This window comes from Protopterus annectens, chromosome 4.part0, assembly GCF_019279795.1.
Source record: "Protopterus annectens isolate FY-2018-M chromosome 4.part0, PAN1.0, whole genome shotgun sequence".
NCBI lineage: Eukaryota > Metazoa > Chordata > Ceratodontiformes > Protopteridae > Protopterus > Protopterus annectens.
The window spans coordinates 1,873,852,425-1,873,874,767 of record NC_056733.1 but is presented as its reverse complement, the minus strand read 5'-3'; the positions used below and the strand labels follow the sequence as shown (position 1 = coordinate 1,873,874,767).

General features: G+C 36.4%; 1 long non-coding RNA gene across 1 annotated transcript in view; it reads right to left on the bottom strand.

The window, feature by feature from the left end:
* The window catches only part of LOC122800203, a 171,538-nt gene extending 170,522 nt beyond the window's left edge, over positions 1-1,016 (bottom strand). Inside the window, exon 1 of the long non-coding RNA XR_006364555.1 lies at positions 929-1,016. This is a non-coding gene — a long non-coding RNA (uncharacterized LOC122800203). The remainder of the gene's footprint in view (positions 1-928) is intronic.
* Positions 1,017-22,343: the final 21,327 nt, after the last annotated feature.

Below are 22,343 nucleotides of genomic sequence, written 5' to 3'. Positions count from 1 at the left end.
ACAAAAGTTACTTAAAACACATTAAAAAGCACTTTCAAACACTATGCCAGTCCCACAAAGGATAAACAAACTTTTTTTTATCCTAGGGAAAATGTTTTCAATTGGTTAACACTACTTTTACACTGATAGAAAAACCAAGTGCTCCATTTTAAAGTAAGTTATGGCCCCGAGACAGTCCTTTAAAACACAACACTCCTTGCTTTAAAAATAATTTTCTAAAGAGAAAAATAATAAATCATTAATAAATTTAAGAAAATGGAAGTTCCAACCCCCCCAGGGAACTTATTTACCTGGCAAAGGAAAGCACAATCTGACCTTCAATCCTCAAAAGCCTTAGAGGAGGAGGGAACTCTTTGTCAGCAGTAAAACTCTGAAGGGCTTCATACCCAGACTTGTCTTTTAGTCAGCTCAGATTGAGCTGCTTGACAGTTTGAATGCATGGAAGGTGCACTGAAGCTTTGGAAGCTGGCCTGCTGTTATCTGCTTTGCAGGATATAACTCAAACCGCTAAGGTTGCTGCAGAAGAGTTCAATATGATGAACATCAACAGCAACATTAAAGACAAAACAGCCATGATGGTATTTGACATTGATGCAATGGCAGCATAGCTGCATTCCACTGCCACATCACAGTCAGAATAATATTGAGGGACTGCAGCAATGGTGCCCATTCCTAGCAAACATATTTATAATGGTAGCAGTAGAGAAAGTGAGAAGAGTACTTTTTTGTATGTCACAAGTGTATTTATATTTACTTACTATTCATTACATTCTTTTGTGCAAATGTTGGGGTAAATGTGAATAAGACTATAACTTGTAACAACAGCATCACTTCAGTAACTTAAAGACATAATTACTACTGGCATACTTGACTGACAAATCACATTGTGCCACCAATTAAATAATCATTGTCCATTCACCACTCATACCTGCATGAGCCAAAGCAGTCTGTACTAGTCTTCATTATCACCAGAAAATCTACTCCAGATGTTGTAAATTCTAATATTCTCAAGATGAACTGATCTAAAGGAAAAATGGGATCATTACCATACATATATTTAGATATAACTACACACACACACACACACACACACACACACACACACACACACACACCTACGTATACACAAATGAGTTTACAACTAATGGTCAAACAGAAAAAAGTTTGAACAAAAAGTGATCAGAAAAACCTGACACACACAAACTATCAAACATCTGAATAAATATATAAAAGTATGGTCGAGGGCCTCACCAGATGCACAGTAGCAAGCCCCGCCCAAAACCCACCCCCTTGGTATTTCGTAATCAGGCACTAATGAATATACATCCCCTCAATAGCAACACTAGCATACGTTTCTAGTATGTAGAATACTTTTGTATTTTTATGGGTTGTGCCATATTTTTGTCTGTTTTTAAGGCAAGATACATTTAGCTTTTAACAATGATGACGGATGGAAAACAAAGAACAACGTCTGGACTGAATTAACCCGATCTGCACAGCCTTTTAACAAGCAAGTACTCTTTGAAGATGCAGTTGTTTGTGTTATACCTTGTCGGCAACGTATAGCAGCTGTAATTGTATGTCAAATGTCCATAAATTTGATCTTTAACATAACCCTCAATTGCCCAGATTTTGTTTCATATTTTAGTCTGTTCTTTCTAAAATGTGTGTTTTCTGGCAAATCACTGAGGACTGAAGTAACTAAACAATGACAGACAGTTGAGTTTCCAACTTCGTATCCTTCAGAAAATGCAAGATAACACAAAACCTGTTATTCTACTAACTTTATAAGTTTATAAGAGCAATATTTAAATTGTTTCCCTGTTTTGGGGACTTTGCCCCCCCCCCCCCATTATTTTGGGCTTTGTCCCTATTTCTTGTTTGTGGGAGGAAGAGATGTGGTCCTTTAGCAGCTATATTTTGAAGCAATTTTAGATAGCTTGTTTGCATGCTGTTGCATTTTTTAACATCAACACTTTACTAATGATAAACAAATACACAAGTCACAATATTATTCTAATAGCACATTTTCAGTATTACGCAACCACAAAACAAACGAATAAATAAAAGAACAACAATTAAGAAAAGATACATGCAGATTTCTAGACTGGAAGATTGAACTGCCAGCGTAATTTCTAATCTGTTAGGGTCGGGTACTATGTTTTAACTAGAGACATACACAGAATGTTCTGAAATGTTTTGAGTATGTATGTGCTTTTTGGCTCAGATCGTAACTGAAAATACTTCATGGAACAGATCATCTTTGTGGTTAAGAGATGCAAATATGTAAAATAAGCTCCCATTCCATTGATGAGGTATCACATTCTAGATTCCAGACCTCTGAAATTAAAATGTATTGGATTGATAATGCACTTGGCCTAAAGCAGTTAAATGTATTTTGTATGGCTCAGAATTCGAGTAAGAACCTTGAACTGTGTGTGTGTGTGTGTGTGTGTGTGTGTGTGTGTGTGTGTGTGTGTGTGTCTGATGATGTTGGGGCATGTGTTTGTGTATGTATATTATAAATACATTTGTGCATGGACACACACTCAAGTAAAAAAATTCATACTAAATTTAATAGGGATATTTTACTTCTCAACAGCTGATTAGAATGCCATGTCAACCATGGCTCATTACATATGTAGACCTGGTCATCCATCATTCACGACAGCCCACTTCTGCATGAAACACAAGGTGAGGCCTTCAAGTAAAATATTGCCAAAGTATGTTTTGCGGGCACAGCAAGAGTCCCCCCACAACACCCATACACTTCCTGTTCATAAACAAACAAACTCCAAGGTAGCAGCACCACAGTGGTGAAACAGCAAATTCCTCCAATCCCACTGTGGTGCTAGCTCCAGATGCTCTGGGCATTGAGTTATCAAATATTTGATCACTAGTGTCCCGTCTCAGTCCACTCAATGAATTGAACTTTCAATCACATAATGCACCCAAGTATATGTGCAGATAAATTATGGCAACTTTGAATAGATTTTCAAAAGCAGCATCCATAAAAAATGTTACAAGCAAAACACACCTGCTGATCCTGTGGACTGATTTATCCCCAACTCTTCAGCATTTACTATAAGATAATTTCAATATCGTGTTTTCCATAATGTGCACGCATTCACAGAAAGATAAATTGCAGTGCTGAGGCACGTATCTACAGCACTAAGTGCCTGTAACCAAAACAGTCAAGCTCAGGGTAACTACGGTGCTTGGGGGGGTGGCTACTATATCCGACACTGGTCTCAGATTCACCCCCGCTGTTGCTATATGAGCTATAGTCCATACTTTCAACTTTTACCTAAGAAATTAGGGCCAAAACAAACAATTTGGGAAAAGGACTCAAATTTCCAATTGTATTAGAGACAAAGCAACATTTTCACATTAGAAGCATCCATAAAAATAAGGACAACTGCGACATGCGTCTTTCCACTACATTTGCAAACATAAACAAAACGTCCGTCCACACCATCTGACTGCCCCGTGCCTAAACTGTAGAAACCACTGGTCCAACAACTTAAACAGATTTTTTTTAAAACACATCAAATTCCCGAAGTATACTAAAGCCGTTGACTGGGAACAGATCTGACACTCAGTCGTATCTCAACCTCTTAGAGCAACAAATCTAGACAAAGCCATAACTAAGGGGGGGTCAAATGCCCAAAAATATGGACAATTTTAAATATTGCTCTTACATAGAAAGTAGACAGAATAGCAGGTTTTACATTAGCATGAATTTTATAAAGGGTACGAAGTCTGATTGAAACTCAAATATCTGTCGCTATTTTCTGACTTAAATGATCAACGATTTGCCAAAAAAAAAAAAACACAATTTCATGAAAAATGGACCATGAGCATGAGGCGAAAATACGTACATCCACACCACACGCTGTTACACAAAACCAACAGCAACCAAAGGTATCAGTCACACAGAAGCCCATTAACGTAAACTACTAACACTATCAAAGTTTAAGCTGCATCCAGTTTACCGTATAAAGATAAACTACTTATTAAACAAACGAATTATTGGATGCGGCGAACCACTCACTGAAAAGAAAGAAAAAAAAACACCAACGTATTCTATCCGTATTGACGTGTCTCTACGTTGTTTTAGGGCTACAGACCACACAAGATGATGGCATGTGCTTGCTAAACAGGCGAATGCCTCAACGCCTCTCAACGAAAACTGCGCGCTCTGCCAGAAACCCTTTGCACGTGGAATTTATTTTACATCAGTTAATTTATTCTCACCACCGTATTTCATGGGGTTACTCGAGTACTGATACATATATATATATATATATATATATATACACACACACACACACACACACACACACACACACACACACACAGTTTTGTTCTTGTTTATATTTTGGTTTCTAAAAGAGGTTGTTGTATGCCCATAGACTGCTTTATGTCAGAACTCGTTTAATGCATGCTATAGTAGTATGCTCTTTGATGTGTTTAACGACAGTGTGATACAGTTGGGGTATTCCTAATATTCTTTTTTTCACACGTATTTCAAAAATGTGAAGCACTTCTCAACTCCCCTTGATAGTTTTGAGGGGCATCTCTGATTTTGCCGTACAATGTTGCTCTGGGCCACTTACAACTGGTGATTTTGAGTAAAGATTGTTGATTTTTCTTCTTCTTTTGGCTTTTCCCGGTTAGGGGTTGCCACAGCGGATCATCTATCGCCTCATGATTGGCAGTGGAGTTTTACAGTGTCGAGTTGCCAGCCCTGCGCCCAACCTTCTACAGAAGGCACACACATGCACACACTCACACCTAGGGCCAATTTAGAGTAACCAATCCACCTACAGCATGTCTTTGGGATGTGGGAGGAAACCAGAGCACCCAGAGGAAACCCACGCGACCATAGGGAGGACATGCAGACTCCGCTCAGAAGGCACCCCAGCTGAGGATCGAACCGGGGAACCTCTTGCTTTGAGGCAGCAATGCTAACCGCTGCACCACCACAGCTGCCCAGTAAAGATTGTTGATTATAATTTAAAAATTAATAATTAAAGTAAGGTATTTGCTTTACTTCAGGAAATACATGTTGATTCATATTCTCTTACTCTGTCAACCTTTTTTTATCTGTAGCAGCATCATTATTTTAAAAGTGTTCCTTGGACCTTTATCCCTGGTGTGATGCTCCTGCACTGGCCCAGCAATCAATGCGCCTCAATCCTCACCACTAACACCAGTGAGGAACATGCACATTGGGAGGATAAGTGCACACAGTAAATTACAATTTCCCTTAAGAGCACACAGAGATCAGTCAGTCTGGGGCTGGTTTCCCTCTCTCTCTCTCTCCAGATCTCCAATAAGACTCCACACTGGCACAGCTATAGCTTAAATATCACTAAACAAACCAGCCACAATTAAAAGGTTTAAATATATTTAATAATAAATAATAAAAGCACAGGACAATACTCTTTGAAAGATTTATCACTTCGAAACACAAAATTGGGCATACCACCCATCCTTTTTACTATACTTCTATCCAACTGTAATAAACCCCCGTTTTTCCTCACCACCCACTTAAACCAATCAACATCCTGGTTAAAGGTGGTGACAAACATTAATCTATCAAACTGCTTAGACAAACTGTTTTTCTCATTTTGATTAATCAAATTATCAGCATCATTGCCAAGACCACCAGTTAAAATGGCCTTGTAAATGCCATTTTCTCTTTTACTCATAATTTCATCCTTAATACTAATACATAAAATCTCAGGGTAACCCTTCTTGAAACATACCAATAATGGAATCCAGCTCATCAATAAACTCTTTTTCATCACTCACCATCTTGGCCGCCCTCACCATTTGACCCTTAACAATAGATTTTTTTCTGATGTTGAGGGTGCCAGCTGTCGTAGTCTAAATATGAGTTGGAAAAAGTTGTTTTCCTATATATACTGGATCTCATGCACTTCAATTCTCTGTCTATTCTTAGTTTAACATCCAGATAGGTAATCAAATCTGCACTATACTCATGGGTAAATTTAAAAAATATCAATAGTATTATTAATATAATCCACAAATAACTTGAGCTGTTTCCTATCACCCTCCCAAACAATAAAAATATTGTCCAAGAAGCGTGTATATAGCCTGATATATTTGTTAAAGACACTGGAGAAAACATCCTCCTGCTCCCAGAAGGACATTATATAATTAGCATAAATGGGGGCACAAGCAGCCCCCATAGCCACTCCAGTGACTTGTTTATAAAAATGTCCTTCGAAATACAGGAAGTTGTTAAACAACACTGCTTCCATCAGTGTAACAAATACATTCACCTGGTCTTGATTGTACAAACCAGTTTTTATCAGTTGACTTTCCAACCAGGTTAATCCAATCTCATGAGGGATAACCGAAAAGAGATTACATACATCTATAGTAAGTAGCAAGGTATCTTCAGTGATAGATAACATATTTAACTTCTCCAAAAAATTCCAAGAATCTTTGGTTATGTATGTAAAGGCTTTTAAACCTCTTTGCATATAATGGTCCAAAAATTGACTGATGAAACATGTTTTACTTCTTTTCCCATCAACTATAGGTCTGAATTTAACATTATCAAGGCCTTTATGCAATTTAGGGATTCCAAATATTCCACTAATTACTGGGTTAGAATTTCTCAAAAACTCACTCTCGGCTTCAGTAATTTGTCCTTGAAACAACATATTGTCTATCATCAGATCAATTTTTTGATAAGCCACATTAATTTCATTAATGTTACTCTCCACATAATTATCCTCCATGAGCATACCCATCATACAGTCAACTTAATCATTCTTATCGATGGCCACTGCCCCATTGCCTTTGTCAGGCTTCATTATTCAAATTTATCTATTATCAGCCAATTCTTTTAATAAAGAATATTCACTACTTGACAGTTTACTAAACTTATTTCCCATTGACTTCTTAAAATGTTCCCTCAAGTCTAGCTCACAAGCTTTTTATTTGGTTATTTTGCATTGAGCATTGAATAAACCAGGAATTCATGTGATCTTCTTGTTGCTGTTATCAATTGTACAGTGGAACGGTTCGTAGCTCTCCAGCTGCTTTTTACTGTTTGTGAGTTGGAACTGGTTACTAGTTTTTTATTAGTCAGTTAAATACTTTTACCCTTGAAACCTGTAACTATTTCTGTTTCCAGACAATAGAAAGAATTTCTAGCTGCAGACATTCTGTCTCTTTGCTGTATTAACTAACTTCATAGCACATTTAAACTCTTTACTTATTTTCTGAGTTTGCAAGTTATCTCTGTATGTTCCATCTTCTACCATGAAAACATACATTTGCATAGACATATAGTTCATATACATTTCTGCACTTCTCCAACAGAGTGCACTGTGGTTACATTTTTGAAGCTCAGCACATAACATACAGTTTAAGAACACATCATATAGTTTTCTTACATTTGTAAGACAAGTCTATGGATCATATTAATATTTACAAATGACATAGGATTATTTATAAAATTCTAGCTAGCTGGGCTGGCAGCCTCACACCTGGTTCAGGAGATAGGTGATACATACCACTAAACTGTACAGATTTTCACAGAATGCCTAGATTATTGCCTCATATTTTGGCCCATTTTTTATAAAATTGTAGTTTTCTGGCAAATTATTGGCAAACCATTAAAGATTGATGGCAGAAAATAATGACAGACATTTGAGTTTCATACTTCATACCCTTTAAAAATGCCATGTTAAACAAAACCTGTTATTCTATCAACCTTCTAAGTTTGTAAGAGTGATATTTAAAACAATGTCCTATTTTGGGGGCTTTGCCCCCCTCCCCATTATTTAAGGCTTTGTCCAGATTTCTTGCTCTAAGAGGCTGAGAGGTATGGATGTCAACCTTAACAATATTCTTTATGGATAGGTTGGGCTATTGATTATTTACCATTGAATTGCAATAGTACTGCAGGATCAGTTGTTTCCATGGGGGGAATTCAACAAACCCTACACAGACTGATTTTCCATGTAGGCATAGTGACACGGAGCTTACATGGAGTAAGCAGCTGTGCAATCCAGTAAACAGAGCTGAGGGGCGTGCACGAACATGCCAACACAGAAGTGTCCATGGCATGCAAATCATTTCACAAGTAGGTGAACTGCATGCAAATGAGGGTGCAGAGTGATCCAGCAAACAAGTAGGCAGTTGTGCAGATCTCGAGTTGGTGTCCAAAGTGTACACAGAAAATTTCTGTGTACAAGAAATTAAAAAGTGAACAGGAGCTGTATAAGCCCAGTGAGAAGGTCAGAAATAGTGTAGTAGACACAGATATGCGCAAAACTATGCACTGTGTGTCCAAATGTTATGGGAAATAATTTAAAATAATAATTTTTTTTAATACCAATAATATGTTTGAGCGGCACGCAGCAGCACGCAAACATTTCATTATGCAAAAAAATATATATTTTTTAAAGTTTAGAAACGAAAAATAAGAAATATGTGACAATAATGTATTATAGGGCCCTGCATAGAGTATGTACAATAGTAGATTTCTGTGGTTGCTAAGGTGGCAGACCCTGGAATAGTGTAGTATCCAGGTTGTGTACATGGATCTGTATACAAATAAGCTGGGGTTACTGAATAGCAAAAATTGATTACCGTGTCTACAGATAAAATAGTTGTAGCCCCAGAACTATGTTGGTGTCCACAAGAGAGCTAGCTGACATCAAAAGGGGGTGTGTCACTATATGTTTAAGCAGATTGGAGCTGAACGGCACCCATTTAAGTGGCACACCTCTTAGCTAAGCAGGGGGTATGCGTCCAGTGCTGCTAAGTTTTGTTTAGCGTTGGGCCACTTATTTTAGCTGGTTTGAGTGTGTTTGTGCACCTCGCAGCTGTGCTTAGCAGGGAAGGCAGTTAAAAAAATAAAGGAAATAGCCTGTGAAAGTCAAGTCATGTATAAATTACTGATAACCCCTGTTCCACTTACACTGGACCATTCAAACCCCTCACTGACATACCTGGCAGGTGGAATGTATCATAGTTAATGAATCACACAGGTTGGATCTGCAGCAGACCACTACAAATTATGCATACACTCTACAATCTGATTTTCCCCCCATACTCTGCACTATTGGAGTGCAGACTTGAGAATTTTAACTGACAGAATGCTAAGAGCTGCTGCTGATCTGCTACATCTGTATGAGAAGAGTGCTCAGGCCCAGGGTAACCTTTCAGGAACTACATGAGCTGGAGATTGTACAGCACTACATGGTGGACAGGCACATTCTACAAGAAGTCACCGAACTCTGCTGCCCTCAACTCAGACCTAGAGCCAACAGAGGGGAACCCATCCCAGTGGAAACAAAGGTATGTGTAGTCATTGGAATACTAGCTACAGGTAGTTTTCAAAGACCAACTGGGGACATGATGGGGGTCTCACAAGCATAATCATCCAGGGTACTCCACCAGTTCCTGGCTGCCATGCAAACACATGCCAGTGAGCACCTTCAGTTACCCTGCACCCCTGAGGAGAGGGCCAACAGTATGTGTCTTTTCTACCATGTAGCACACTACCCTGAGGTACTGGCTGCCATAGACTGCACTCATGTACACATCAAATCACTACCCGGTGTGGAGGATAGAGTCTATGTCAACCACAAGGGGTATCACTCCATCAATTGCCAGGTCATTTGCAATGCCCATGGCATTATCATGAGTGTGTGTGCTGGCAGCCCTGGCAGTTATCACAGCTCCCATATCTGGCAACTCATTACAGCTGTACCAGATGTTTGCTGGGGGGACATCCCCTACGGCCATCTACTGGGGGATGCTGGCTGTGCCCTGGAACCGAGGATGATGACACCCATCAGAAATGCAGACACACCTACTGAAGAATGCCATAATGAGACACACGCACAAACTAGAAACATCATAGAGTGTGTGTTTGGGCTGCTCAAGTCAGTTTCCGGTGCCTTGATATATCTGGTGGAGCCCTGTAGTAATCTCCAGCCACATGTGCACAGATGTTCACAGTATGTGCCATGCTACATAATATGATCCTGTGGAAACAGCTGTGGCAGGATCATCACAGAGAAGGGGCATACAACCCCCCACCAGTGCCAAGGTCCCCACAGCTACACCCACAGGGAGACTTGGAGGAGGAACTCCCTGAGGCTGTCCCTATAGGCAGAAGAAGGTGTGCCCAGTATGTCCTTGTCTTGGCAAAGAGGTAACCCATAGCACATGCACTGACAACCTGGGGACCTAGGGACTCATACCTTACTTCAACTCACATGCATAGTAAAAAGGATGCCAGCCACACCACACAACCTGTACCTTACCATGTACTGACTGTGTACTGCGTACATCCGACAGAGTCAGCCCTGCAATACAGGTATCTCAACTGCTGCATTCACAAGGTAAGTCACTTTCCTTTACAACAAATGTATGGGGTACTAGACTATGGTAGCATATGTATGGACCTGCTGCATGTATGCAAGGGAACAGAGTGGGCTGCTGGGCTACTTGCAGAGAACTAACAGCTATGTGGGGTAATAGCTACTGCCCCATAATATGCATTAGGCCACAAGGTAGCAAAACCCACTGCAGTATGCAAGGGAAATGCCAAACAGCGGGGTCATAAGACAGACACACGACTGTCAGTGCTAGAGTCCCCTATTCCCAACACATCAGTGTTCCCGTACAACTGCAGTAACAGTATGCTTGCATGGATATATCAGCAGACCACACAATCCCAGGGCTGTCCCAAACAACCTGGCTACATGTTTTATTTTCCACAATATGCAGGGGTCAAAGTGTATGTCTGTCTGCTTTTGATAGTCTGAGGAATTTAATCTCACTTTCTGATGGCTGGCATGGCTCAGTGGGCTAAGTACATTAGTATGGTTGATGGTGTTCATGGTTCAAAGCTGGCTGCACCACCTGTGAAGACTGTCAACCTGTGTGTGGTGTTATGTCATGTACCCCAGTCGCATCATATCTACAACTACTTATAGGAGGAAATCTGGACAAAGCCATGAACAGTGGAGGGACAAATGCCCAAATATAAGGAGAAAGATTAACTACTGGCCAGACAAATGTACTAAGTTCAGAGAATAACAGGTCGTGCAGTAGCACTGATTTCCTGGTGTGTATGGAATCAGTAGCTCAAATGTCTGTCATCATTTCTTAATGTCAGTCTATAATGATTTGCCACTGATGTATCAGAAAATCACAATGCTATGTAAAATGTAACATACATATGATGCAATACTCTGCACAGTCTATTACAGTCTGTAGAGTCGATAGGTACAAGCCATATAATACGTTCAGCACACAGCCGGTGAATCCCTTGGACAAAATATCAGGGAAGTGCTGGACTGTTGAATCAGGTGCAGCAGCCAATTGGCTGCAGCACACAACATCCTGGACTGGAGTACAGGTAGGTCTGGCCTGGAGTCACCTTGTAAGTACTGACAGTCACACTGGGCATGCTCCCACACTTAGCTAACTTGAGCCCATGTCTGATGGCTCATTTGCCTAAAGAACTGATATGTGAAAATATGCCTGTGCATATTGACACTTATGTATACATATATGTCTCTCCCTATTCCCCTCTCATGATTACCCTATCTATCAGTATGTGGCATACACACACACACACACACACACATATATATATAAATATATATAAATATATATATATATATATATATATATATATATATATATATATATATAAATATATATATATATATATATATATATATATATATATAAATATGTATATATATATATATATATATATATATATATATATATATATATATAATATATATGTATATATATATATATATATATATATATATATATATAAGTAACTCTGGAAAAACGAAGTCAACTTAAACCCAGCAGCAAATTATGAGACTCCACAAGTTGTTTTTAGCGCTTTCATTCACTTTAATCTTCTGTGAACTTCCTCAGAAACAACTTCACCATCCATACACCTGTTTAAGTACTATTCAATCACAATTAATTTACATACATAATTGATGGCAATGAATAAAATTTAAAGACATACCATAAAAAATTACTGAAAACTATATATAGTACATATGAACTCTTAAAACATCCTAAATAAATACTTCTCAAGTATATGTTTAACACTAATATAACTATATCATTTGAATATATGATATCACAATAAAAATTATGAATTCATTTCCAGGAAACATCTCATATTTATAGTTTCATTGAGACCTGGAAATTTGTCAGCTCCTAAAAATATTTGCCAAAAGGACTCTTTACATTCTAATAAAAGTTTGAAATTACCACCAAATGTTACACTATTTACACTATCTAGAACAGCAAATGTAAACTTTGTAAATTCATTACAAATGATAGAATGCCTTGCTAATGCATTATTTGTGTCTTTTTCTTTATAGCCAAAATGTGTTCACTAATTCTGACTTTCAAGGCTCTTGTGGTCATTCCCACATAATAACTTGGACATGTTTGGCACTGAGCAAAATAAACAACCATAGTACTGTGACATGTAAAATACTGTTTTGACCAATGTGTTGTTCAGTAAATGCTTAAAGTGTACAAAAGATGAATTAGTGATGTATCTACACTGTTTACAACAGTGGCAAGAAAAGGTGCCTTTAGTTTGTATGACACCCGTTCTATTTGTAGTACATCTGTTTTCCTTTTTCTCAAGTATACTTTTTAGATTAACTACTTTTTTGAAAGTGAACATTGGTTTAATGCCTAAAATGTTCGCTAAATCTTGGTTACCCAAGATAATCTTCCAGTTATTTACAATAATGTCTTTAATAAGCCACATCTCATTAGAAATGGGTAGCAAAAAGGAACCATTAAATTCCTTATTGTTCTTAGTTGTTACTTCTGTGACCAGTGACCCTACTGTTAAAATAGGCCTTGCTGTGGTCTCACGAAGAAATGTTACTTCTCTTTCTATTGTTTTTAACCATGCCAACTTATAACCTCTATTGACAAAAATCCCTTAGATTATTTGTTTCACTCAAAAATCTCATTGTCAGATGTCAACCTGCTTAGATGAATGTATTGACCCTTTATAACCCCTTTCTTCATGTGGTAAGGGTGTATACTGTTTTTGTGCAAATACTGATTTGCAAATGTAGGTTTTCTATATATGGAACTTGAAAATTTTTAAGTACATTGTCATAACTTAAATGTAAATCCAAAAATTGATGTTAGTTCCAAATTCACCAACAGTGAATGTTAGACAATTTGTAGTGTTGTTCAAATAATGAACAGTCATGAAATTCCTGTAAGGTACCATTCCATAGAAAAACAGATCATCTATGTATCTGGTGTAAAAGATGATCTTGTCTTTGTAAATAGAATTTGCCACGAAAGTGTTTTCCCATTGTGCCATAGTCAGATTTGCATAGGCCGGAGCTACCCTTGCCCCATTGCCACACCGAAACTTGCCTATAAAATTTATCATTGAATTTGAAAAAGTTGTTTTGTAATACACATTCCATAAGACTACAAATGGTGTTAACCTTAATATTACTTAAATTTGTGTTAGCAACCAAATATTGTCTTAAATGTTCAATTCCAAATTCATGATCAATACAAGTGTATAAAGATTGTACATCCAAGGAAGCAAGAAAGAATTCAGATGTCAGAGGTTGTAATTCTCTAAGCTGTTTCAATAGATGCCAAGAGTCTTTTAAATAATATTTAGAACGTTGTACTATTGGATTCAAAGTGTAATCTAACCAAATGGAGATATTTTCTGTCTTACATTTGGGGCTGAGATAATTGGCCTAAAAGGGGATCAAACAGGTTTTTGTAGTTTTGGGATACCAAACATGTTTCCCATTTTAGGAAATTCAACTAATAGGAAACTATATGTTGCATAGTCTATTTCATCTTGACTAAACATATCAAATAAAGTAGTATCTAATCTTAAAAAACTTTTTTGTATCATCTTAGTATCTACTTCTTGATAGACATGTTTGTCCATTAACAAAGCTTCCATTGAGTTTATATATTGTGAATTTTCCATAATTACTATTTTGCCCCCCTTGTCAGCCTTCATAATTCTTATGTCCGTGTTGTCTTTTAAGTTTTTCAGAGCCGTTGACGCTGGCTCACTTAAATTCTCAGGAAAGCTAGTGGCATTTATGTTTCTCATAGCTTCCTCACATATGTTTTGAAAAACTTGAAGTGTGCCCACTAGTGGTGGATTAAAGGTACTAGCTTTCTTGGGACCTTCTTGTGTAGAGATTGTTGTAATGTCTTTCATAATGTATTTAAGATTTAATTTCCTAAGTGTTAATCTGAAATCTATTATGGTTTTTGTCTTATTAAAATGATTGGAAGGAATAAAAGACAAACCTTTCTGTAAGAGACTAGTAGTCTCTTCAGAAATTTCCATATTTGACAAGTTGTGTATCTGTATTTCATATGAATTTAAGGGAACTGCCCTACCATCTCTTTCTGTTTCTCAGCCTTCCCTTGGGTTTGTTCTGAACCACTTTGTTCCAAGTTGGCCCACGTTTGTTCCCCTGTTTGTCGACTAAAAGGACCTCCATTGGATCCATTGTCACCACAGTTATTGTCCGTATTTGTGGTATTATTAGAAACTGTGTGACTATCATTGTTAGATGCACTAGCAACCTGACCATTCCTGTCACAGTTATTACAATTATCTAAGATAGGGGCTTCGATATTATTTGCCCCACCATTATTGCTCAACCTACTATTAGAGCCAGACACATTTCTTTTGTCATTTGAATCCACAATATGCTTGTTATTACAATTAGTATCATGCATATATTCTGTGTCAACATGTGATACCAAACATAAGCTTTTTGTTAGCATATGCTGTAATGTCCCTTTTAATTTCTTTTGCTTTCTTGAAATCATAACGCTCTTTGCGGTCTGCTCTAGCAGTAATGCTGGAGTACAAACTCAGAAAAGTAGAAAAACAAGCAAAGTTCTTAATTTTAGAGTCTAAATCAGTCATTTGTTGTTTTAAGACTTGTAGCTGCTTTGTATAATGATTAATCAAAGCCGTCATCAATTTTAGTCCAAAGTCGTTAAATAAACCAGTCAGTTCTTCATACAAACTGTCCCCAAACGCTACACAGTTTGGAAATTTACTGTAGCGAAGACCTTGTGGGACACACTTGCGCTTGACACACTCAGCAAGATAACAGATTTCCAAATCTAGGTTTACATGTTTAAAAGTTAGTCTTTCAAGCTCATAGATACTTTGTTTACAGCTTTTTTGATTCTGAAAATCAGAATCCACCGTGTTACTTACTCCGTCAGCAATTTCAATGTCCTGGATATTTTCAAAAGGGTTTTCTGCATCTTTTGCGATATATTCCACCACACTACTCGGACCCATGAAAGGAACGTCTTGCGACTTGCTGGCACTTCCGTTATCCTGTGTGCTGGCCAAATAACCACAATTACGGGTGTTCGCATTTTGACTTCCCTCACCGAATGAAAAAGTACCTGGTTTGGAAGCATTTTCGATACCCCTTTGAATTGCTGTAGTAATAACACTTGTTAGCTGTTCAGAAAAATGCATAAATCCTTCTGGAACTGGATGGGTGGATAAATCCATCAACGGGTCTTGTGACATAATTCTAGCCAAAGGTGAAAAGCTGAAAACGTACAAAAACTTCAAAGAACAGAAAGACACTGCAACCAAGTAACTCTGGAAAAACGAAGTCAGCTTAAACCCAGCAGCAAATTATGAGACTCCACAAGTTGTTTTTAGCGCTTTCATTCACTTTAATCTTCTGTGAACTTCCTCAGAAACAACTTCACCATCCATACACCTGTTTAAGTACTATTCAATCACAATTAATTTACATACATAATTGATGGCAATGAATAAAATTTAAAGACATACCATAAAAAATTACTGAAAACTATATATAGTACATATGAACTCTTAAAACATCCTAAATAAATACTTCTCAAGTATATGTTTAACACTAATATAACTATATCATTTGAATATATATCACAATAAAAATTATGAATTCATTTCCAGGAAACATCTCATATTTATAGTTTCATTGAGACCTGGAAATTTGTCAGCTCCTAAAAATATTTGCCAAAAGGACTCTTTACATTCTAATAAAAGTTTGAAATTACCACCAAATGTTACACTATTTACACTATCTAGAACAGCAAATGTAAACTTTTTAAATTCATTACAAATGATAGAATGCCTTGCTAATGCATTATTTGTGTCTTTTTCTTTATAGCCAAAATGTGTTCACTAATTCTGACTTTCAAGGCTCTTGTGGTCATTCCCACATAATAACTTGGACATGTTTGGCACTGAGCAAAATAAACAACCATAGTACTGTGACATGTAAAATACTGTTTTGACCAATGTGTTGTTCGTAAATGCTTAAAGTGTACAAAAGATGAATTAGTGATGTATCTACACTGTTTACAACAGTGGCAAGAAAAGGTGCCTTTAGTTTGTATGACACCGTTCTATTTGTAGTACATCTGTTTTCCTTTTCTCAAGTATACTTTTAGATTAACTACTTTTTGAAAGTGAACATTGGTTTAATGCCTAAAATGTTGCTAAATCTTGGTTACCCAAGATAATCTTCCAGTTATTTACAATAATGTCTTTAATAAGCCACATCTCATTAGAAATGGGTAGCAAAAGGAACCACTAAATTCCTTATTGTTCTTAGTTGTTACTTCTGTGACCAGTGACCCTACTGTTAAAATAGGCCTTGCTGTGGTCTCACGAAGAAATGTTACTTCTCTTTCTATTGTTTTTAACCATGCCAACTTATAACCTCTATTGACAAAAATCCCCTTAGATTATTTGTTTCACTCAAAAAATCTCATTGTCAGATGTCAACCTGCTTAGACAATGTATTGACCCTTTATAACCCCTTTCTTCATGTGGTAAGGGTGTATACTGTTTTGTGCAAATACTGATTTGCAAATGTAGGTTTTCTATATATGGAACTTGAAAATTTTTTAAGTACATTGTCATAACTTAAATGTAAATCCAAAAAATTGATGTTAGTTCCAAATTCACCAACAGTGAATGTTAGACAATTTGTAGTGTTGTTCAAATAATGAACAAAGTCATGAAATTCCTGTAAGGTACCATTCCATAGAAAAAACAGATCATCTATGTATCTGGTGTAAAAGATGATCTTGTCTTTGTAAATAGAATTTGCCACAAAAGTGTTTTCCCATTGTGCCATAGTCAGATTTGCATAGGCTGGAGCTACCCTTGCCCTCATTGCCACACCCGAAACTTGCCTATAAAATTTATCATTGAATTTGAAAAAGTTGTTTTGTAATACACATTCCATAAGACTACAAATGGTGTTAACCTTAATATTACTTAAATTTGTGTTAGCAACCAAATATTGTCTTAAATGTTCAATTCCAAATTCATGATCAATACAAGTGTATAAAGATTGTACATCCAAGGAAGCAAGAAAGAATTCAGATGTCAGAGGTTGTAATTCTCTAAGCTGTTCCAATAGATGCCAAGAGTCTTTTAAATAATATTTAGAACGTTGTACTATTGGATTCAAAGTGTAATCTAACCAAATGGAGATATTTTCTGTCTTACATTTGGGGGCTGAGATAATTGGCCTAAAGGGGGATCAAACAGGTTTTTTGTAGTTTTGGGATACCAAACATGTTTCCCATTTTAGGAAATTCAACTAATAGGAAACTATATGTTGCATAGTCTATTTCATCTTGACTAAACATATCAAATAAAGTAGTATCTAATCTTAAAAAACTTTTTTGTATCATCTTAGTATCTACTTCTTGATAGACATGTTTGTCCATTAACAAAGCTTCCATTGAGTTTATATATTGTGAATTTTCCATAATTACTATTTTGCCCCCCTTGTCAGCCTTCATAATTCTTATGTCCGTGTTGTCTTTTAAGTTTTTCAGAGCCGTTGACTCTGGCTCACTTAAATTCTCAGGAAAGCTAGTGGCATTTATGTTTCTCATACCTTCCTCATAATGTATTTAAGATTTAATTTCCTAAGTGTTAATCTGAAATCTGTTATGGTTTTTGTCTTATTAAAATGATTGGAAGGAATAAAAGACAAACCTTTCTGTAAATCTTAAATACATTATGAAAGACATTACAACAATCTCTACACAAGAAGGTCCCAAGAAAGCTAGTACCTTTAATCCACCACTAGTGGGCACACTTCAAGTTTTTCAAAACATATGTGAGGAAGCTATGAGAAACATAAATGTAATATTAAGGTTAACACCATTTGTAGTCTTATGGAATGTGTATTACAAAACAACTTTTTCAAATTCAATGATAAATTTTATAGGCAAGTTTCGGGTGTGGCAATGGGGGCAAGGGTAGCTCCGGCCTATGCAAATCTGACTATGGCACAATGGGAAAACACTTTCGTGGCAAATTCTATTTACAAAGACAAGATCATCTTTTACACCAGATACATAGATGATCTGTTTTTTCTATGGAATGGTACCTTACAGGAATTTCATGACTTTGTTCATTATTTGAACAACACTACAAATTGTCTAACATTCACTGTTGGTGAATTTGGAACTAACATCAATTTTTTGGATTTACATTTAAGTTATGACAATGTACTTAAAACATTTTCAAGTTCCATATATAGAAAACCTACATTTGCAAATCAGTATTTGCACAAAAACAGTATACACCCTTACCACATGAAGAAAGGGGTTATAAAGGGTCAATACATTCGTCTAAGCAGGTTGACATCTGACAATGAGATTTTTTTGAGTGAAACAAATAATCTAAGGGGATTTTTTGTCAATAGAGGTTATAAGTTGGCATGGTTAAAACAATAGAAAGAGAAGTAACATTTCTTCGTGAGACCACAGCAAGGCCTATTTTAACAGTAGGGTCACTGGTCACAGAAGTAACAACTAAGAACAATAAGGAATTTAGTGGTTCCTTTTGCTACCCATTTCTAATGAGATGTGGCTTATTAAAGACATTATTGTAAATAACTGGAAGATTATCTTGGGTAACCAAGATTTAGCGAACATTTTAGGCATTAAACCAATGTTCACTTTCAAAAAGTAGTTAATCTAAAAAGTATACTTGAGAAAAGGAAAACAGATGTACTACAAATAGAACGGGTGTCATACAAACTAAAGGCACCTTTTCTTGCCACTGTTGTAAACAGTGTAGATACATCACTAATTCATCTTTTGTACACTTTAAGCATTTACGAACAACACATTGGTCAAAACAGTATTTTACATGTCACAGTACTATGGTTATTTATTTTGCTCAGTGCCAAACAAGTCCAAGTTATTATGTGGGAATGACCACAAGAGCCTTGAAAGTCAGAATTAGTGAACACATTTTGGCTATAAAGAAAAAAGACACAAATAATGCATTAGCAAGGCATTCTATCATTTGTAATGTATTTAAAAAGTTTACATTTTCTGTTCTAGATAGTGTAAATAGTGTAACATTTGGTGGTAATTTCAAACTTTTATTAGAATGTAAAGAGTCCTTTTGGCAAATATTTTTAGGAGCTGACAAATTTCCAGGTCTCAATGAAACTATAAATATGAGATGTTTCCTGGAAATGAATTCATAATTTTTATTGTGATATCATATATTCAAATGATATAGTTATATTAGTGTTAAACATATACTTGAGAAGTATTTATTTAGGATGTTTTAAGAGTTCATATGTACTATATATAGTTTTCAGTAATTTTTTATGGTATGTCTTTAAATTTTATTCATTGCCATCAATTATGTATGTAAATTAATTGTGAATGAATAGTACTTAAACAGGTGTATGGATGGTGAAGTTGTTTCTGAGGAAGTTCACAGAAGATTAAAGTGAATGAAAGCGCTAAAACAACTTGTGGTGTCTCATAATTTGCTGCTGGGTTTAAGCTGACTTCGTTTTCAGAGTTACTTGGTTGCAGTGTCTTTCTGTTCTTTGAAGTTTTTATGCTTTCACCTTTTCACCTTTGGCTAGAATTATGTCACAAGACCCGTTGATGGATTTATCCACCCATCCAGTTCCAGAAGGATTTATGCATTTTTCTGAACAGCTAACAAGTGTTATTACTACAGCAATTCAAAGGGGTATTGAAAATGCTTCCAAACCAGGTACTTTTTCATTCGGTGAGGGAAGTCAAAATGCGAACACCCGTAATTGTGGTTATTTGGCCAGCACACAGGATAACGGAAGTGCCAGCAAGTCGCAAGACGTTCCTTTCGTGGGTCCGAGTAGTGTGGTGGAATATATCGCAAAAGATGCAGAAAACCCTTTTGAAAATATCCAGGACATTGAAATTGCTGACGAAGTAACACGGTGGATTCTGATTTTCAGAATCAAAAAAGCTGTAAACAAAGTATCTATGAGCTTGAAAGACTAACTTTTAAACATGTAAACCTAGATTTGGAAATCTGTTATCTTGCTGGAGTGTGTCAAGCAAGTGTGTCCCACAAGGTCTTCGCTACAGTAAATTTCCAAACTGTGTAGCGTTTGGGGACAGTTTGTATGAAGAACTGACTGGTTTATTTAACGACTTTGGACTAAAATTGATGACGGCTTTGATTAATCATTATACAAAGCAGCTACAAGTCTTAAAACAACAAATGACTGATTTAGACTCTAAAATTAAGAACTTTGCTTGTTTTTCTACTTTTACGAGTTTGTACTCCAGCATTACTGCTAGAGCAGACCGGCAAAGAGCGACGATGATTTCAAGAAAGCAAAAGAAATTAAAAAGGGACATTACAGCATATGCTAACAAAAAAGCTTATGTTTTGGTATCACATGTTGACACAGAATATATGCATGATACTAATTGTAATAACAAGCATATTGTGGATTCAAATGACAAAAGAAATGTGTCTGGCTCTAATAGTAGGTTGAGCAATAATGGTGGGGCAAATAATATCGAAGCCCCTATCTTAGATAATTGTAATAACTGTGACAGGAATGGTCAGGTTGCTAGTGCATCTAACAATGATAGTCACACAGTTTCTAATAATACCACAAATGGACAATAACTGTGGTGACAATGGATCCAATGCAGGTCCTTTTTAGTCGACAAACAGGGGAACAAGCGTGGGCCAACTTGGAACAAAGTGGTTCAGAACAAACCCAAGGGAAGGCTGAGAAACAGAAAGAGATGGTAGGGGCAGTTCCCTTAAATTCATATGAAATACAGATACAAAACTTGTCAAATATGGAAATTTCTGAAGAGACTACTAGTCTCTTACAGAAAGGTTTGTCTTTTATTCCTTCCAATCATTTTAATAAGACAAAAACCATAATAGATTTCAGATTAACACTTAGGAAATTAAATCTTAAATACATTATGAAAGACATTGCAACAATCTCTACACAAGAAGGTCCCAAGAAAGCTAGTACCTTTAATCCACCACTAGTGGGCACACTTCAAGTTTTTCAAAACATATGTGAGGAAGCTATGAGAAACACAAATGCCACTAGCTTTCCTGAGAATTTAAGTGAGCCAGAGTCAACGGCTCTGAAAAACTTAAAAGACAACACGGACATAAGAATTATGAAGGCTGACAAGGGGGGCAAAATAGTAATTATGGAAAATTCACAATATATAAACTCAATGGAAGCTTTGTTAATGGACAAACATGTCTATCAAGAAGTAGATACTAAGATGATACAAAAAAGTTTTTAAGATTAGATACTACTTTATTTGATATGTTTAGTCAAGATGAAATAGACTATGCAACATATAGTTTCCTATTAGTTGAATTTCCTAAAATGGGAAACAAGTTTGGTATCCCAAAACTACAAAAAAAACTGTTTGATCCCCCTTTTAGGCCAATTATCTCAGCCCCCAAATGTAAGACAGAAAATATCTCCATTTGGTTAGATTACACTTTGAATCCAATAGTACAACGTTCTAAATATTATTTAAAAGACTCTTGGCATCTATTGGAACAGCTTAGAGAATTACAACCTCTGACATCTGAATTATTTCTTGCTTCCTTGGATGTACAATCTTTATACACTTGTATTGATCATGAATTTGGAATTGAACATTTAAGACAATATTTGGTTGCTAACACAAATTTAAGTAATATTAAGGTTAACACCATTTGTAGTCTTATGGAATGTGTATTACAAAACAACTTTTCAAATTCAATGATAAATTTTATAGGCAAGTTTCGTGTGGCAATGGGGCAAGGGTAGCTCCTGCCTATGCAAATCTGACTATGGCACAATGGGAAAACACTTTCGTGGCAAATTCTATTTACAAAGACAAGATCATCTTTTACACCAGATACATAGATGATCTGTTTT